Raw genomic sequence first — 4182 nt, forward strand, 5'->3', positions numbered from 1 at the left:
GGCAAGGAGGGCATTAATCAGAGAGGCAACAAAGAGACCAAAGATAACCCTGAAGGAGCTGCAAAGCTCCACAGTGGAGATTGGAGTATCTGTCCACAGGACCACTTTAAGCCGTACACTCCACAAAGCTGGGCTTTACGTAAGAGTGGCCAGAAAAAAAGCCATTGCTTATAGAATAAATTAAGCAAAAACGTTTGGTGTTCACCAAAAGGCATGTGGGAGACTCCCCAAACATATGGAATATTGGTAAAAATTGTTAATAACTGTCCCAGAGGTAATTAAAATATAGCAACGTTAAGCATGAGGATGAGGAACCTTTGGAAAAAGCAGGTGTTCTGGGCTCGGTGTCCATGGCGTTTGGATCCATGCTCTGGTCTCATAAGAAGACAGAACCAACTCAGACGGATTCGGGTTCGGCCCCTGCATGCACGGAACCACCTTTTCCTTACGAGCTCAAAAGTCCTGTTCCACCACGGAGCACGAACTCCGCTGAAGTCTATATACCAGATGTCATGGAGGCCCAGTGGGTGCCTAACCTCCTGGAACCCCCAGCACACACACAGATCAACTATGTGGTGAAAGACCTGGAAGGAGGTCCACGGCCCTCCTCACCGGTGGAGGACAGCTACCGGGCCAACATACTGACCGAGGGTACGTACCCAGGTCAGCTGACCACGGTGGGCATGCAGCAGCTGTATGAGCTGGGAGAGAGGCTGAGGAAGAGGTGCATCCAGGCCACAGCCTTCCTCAACCCCACCTTCAGCCCTACAGAGGTTTATGTGCATTCCACTAACATTGTGAGAACCATAGACTCTGCCAAGTGCCTGGTGGCAGGGCTATTCCATCAAAGCCAGAGCGACATGGTTCCCATTCTGACGACTGAGACAGAGTCAGAGATCCTGTACTACCACGGATGCAGACTGCTCAAACTCCTCAGTGGTCATCGCTGGGCGGCATCATCCACTCTGCCAGACATCACTGCGGACCTGAGGAGCATCAAGAGCACCTCTGGGCATCGCTGCCCCACCAACGGGTTGACTTCATCCTCATCAGGGACGACATGGTGGCGAGAGAGACCCACGGCCTACCCTGCCCACCAGTCCTGGACTCCTGGAGGAACACAGTGGCGCAGAGAGCTGTGGATGATGATCTACCACATCTACGAACCCAGCAAGAGGGAGAACCTGCAGCTGTGGACAACATAGAAGACAAATTACAGGACACAACCTCAGAGCCCAACAGGAAGCTGTTCCTATACTCTGCCCACGACACCACTCTGATACCCTGTCTCATGGCTCTGGGGATTTTTGACATGCGATGGCCACCGTATGCTGCAGACATCACCCTGGAGCTGCACCAGCACCGGCAGACCAAAGAGGCCTTCGTCAAAGTGTCATACATTGGCCAGGACCACTTGATTCCAGGCTGTAATGGAGTCTACTGCCCCCTGCAGGAGTTCAAGCAGGCCCTCTCCAACTACTCACTGACCTCTGAACACTACGAGTCACTCTGCAACCACACAGAGGGCGTGGCTGACCCCCAAGGCTTCTGCGACCCCCTCCTTACCTCTCACCTTTGACCCCCAGTGAGTGCAAATGTATGCACTCACTAACTGTAAGTTGCTCTGGTTAAGAGCGTCTGCTAAATGACTAAAATGTAAAATGTAAGAAGGTACTCTGGTCAGATGAGACTAAAATGTTGCTTTTTGGCCATCAAGGAAAACGCTATGTCTGGCACAAACCCAACACCTCTCATCACCCCGAGAACACCATCCGCACAGTGAAGCATGGTGGTGGCAGCATCATGCTGTGGGGATGTTTTTCAACAGCAGAGACTGGGACAGAGATTCACATTCCAGCAGGACAATGACCCTAAGCATACTGCTAAAGCAACACTCGAGTGGTTTAAGGGGAAACATTTAAATGTCTTGGAATAACCTAGTCAAAGCCCAGACCTCCATCTAATTGAGAATTTGTGGTATGACTTAAAGATTGCTGTACACCAGCAGAAACCATCCAACTTGAAGGAGCTGGAGCAGTTTTGCCTTGAAGAATGGGCAAAAATCCCAGTGGCTAGATGTGCTAAGCTTATAGAGACATACCCCAAGAAACTTGCAGCTGTAATTTCTGCAAAAAGTGTCTCTACAAAGTATTGACTTTGGGGGGGTGAATAGTTATGCACGCTCAGGTTTTCTGTTTTTTGGTCTTACGTCTTGTTTGTTTCACAATAAAATGTATTTTGCATCTTCAAAGTTGGAGGCATGTTGTGTAAATCAAATGATACAAACCCCCCCCCCCAAAAAAAAAAAAAATCAATTTAAATTCCAGGTTGTATGGCAACAAAATAGGAAGAATGCCAAGGGGGGTGCATACTTTCGCAAAACCACTGTAGATACCATAAGTCTATGGCCACGCTCACATGTAGCTTTTTCTAAATCGGTGTAAAATAGTCTAATTTCTTTATTATTTTAGGACTGAGCCAATTAGTGAATCACTGTGGCCAGGCAGGTGGTTCACTAATAGATGATAATGACACACCTTGGGCATTCAGAGACAGTGTGCCGCACAGGGCTTTTCAGCAACATTGCACAGTGCACATGTCTAATTGGCTGGCGGAACCGGAGGTCGAATGGAAGAGAGGGAAGAAAGGAGAGCAAGAACACCAAAACTGTTTATATTTCAGCCAACCTGGTTAAAGCTGGTTAAAGCTGGGTATATTCACTGGGACAATGGCATATTACACTAGGCAGCCACATTTAACTTCATAACACATGGAGGATTGAAGTCTCTAGAGAACTAGAGAGAAGTAGATATTTTGTTCGAACAAGAAGAAAGGGTGGAAGGAGAAAGCCTGGGGTCACAATCTCCTCATCCTCCTTCTTCTGCCTCCCCTGATTAAAAGCAAACAAACAGAGAACAGATTGCCATGAAGTCTGACGAGATGCTTCCTTTATATCTTTCATTTGATTTTAAGCGAATGTGGCCAAAAAAATAAAGAGATCCAGCAAACATGTTTTGCTTTTGATGTGGAGCCTCCCTGCTCAGTCTCGTCAGATTGTCATTAAGAACTATTTTATTAAGGCACAACATCAAACATGAATCTGAGGCTTCATAGTCATGAACTTGTAAATAATGTTTTTTTTATATTGTCAAATAAAGAGTACAGAAATGGGCAGCTGTTCTAGTGTGAAAGATGAACGTTCATATATTGTCTTCTTTCAGGAAACGTTCTGAGTCATTAATAGACTTTCCCATATTCAGTCTTTAGTGACGGGAAAAGATCAACGCCTCCTGTAATATTCGTTATAATTGTTTCCCCCTGCTGGATATCTCAGGTAATAAAATCTGCCAATCTGCCAATCTGCCAGACAGAGTAAATGTTTGCTTTTGGTTTTTGATAGTGTGTGTGAGTGCAAGTTTGCATGAGAGATATAAGAGAGGTGATAGAGAAACGTGAAGGGGAGATAGAGTCGAGGGCGAGACATTGAATAGTAGAGCTATGTGATCCTCATTTAGTGATAGGGTTGAGTCCTCCCTTAGTTATGAAATCGAACACCATTTTCTGAACGTGACATCCCGCTGTATCCACCACTCTCCCCGATGTCGGGCTGTGCCATTAAGTGTGCAGGGGAGATGAAATGGCTGTTTAGGTGATTTACATGACCTTAAAGCACTGGAGGTGCTACAGAAGTCCCTCCTCTCCCATGCACTTCTCTCAGTGGTGACAGGGACACTAAAGGGTTCTGATTGGACATTAGATTGTGAGTGGCAGGTCAGCAGGGGCTCTGATTGGACGTTATACATGATGAGTGGCAGGTCAATAAGGCAGCATCTTCCTGAGCAGATGTAATGACCAAACGGTGTGCGTCTTCACAGCTGTCTAGGTCACAAGGCTGATGTGAATAAGTGAACCTAAGTGTGTTTATCACTCAAGGTGGCACGCTGCTGGACTGGGAGAGAGAGGGACAGCTTATTATACACCTCTTTCACAATGGAGTCAAGGGATGGAGAGAGAGAGAGAGAGAGAGAGAGAGAGAGAGAGAGAGAGAGAGAGAGAGAGAGAGAGAGAGAGAGAGAGAGAGAGAGAGAGAGAGAGAGAGAGAGAGAGAGAGAGAGAGAGAGAGAATTAGGCCAATACCCGCTAATTATCAAAATCCAGAAAAGAGCCGTTAAATTCTATAAC

At 46.7% G+C, this 4182-nt stretch overlaps 1 pseudogene; it reads left to right on the top strand.

Annotated features, from left to right (window-relative positions):
• The first annotated feature begins 300 nt into the window (after positions 1 to 300).
• On the top strand, positions 301 to 1579 carry LOC121570993 (annotated as a pseudogene).
• The last annotated feature ends 2603 nt before the right edge of the window (positions 1580 to 4182 follow it).

This window comes from Coregonus clupeaformis, chromosome 8 (assembly GCF_020615455.1).
Source record: "Coregonus clupeaformis isolate EN_2021a chromosome 8, ASM2061545v1, whole genome shotgun sequence".
In the NCBI taxonomy this organism is placed as follows: domain Eukaryota; kingdom Metazoa; phylum Chordata; class Actinopteri; order Salmoniformes; family Salmonidae; genus Coregonus; species Coregonus clupeaformis.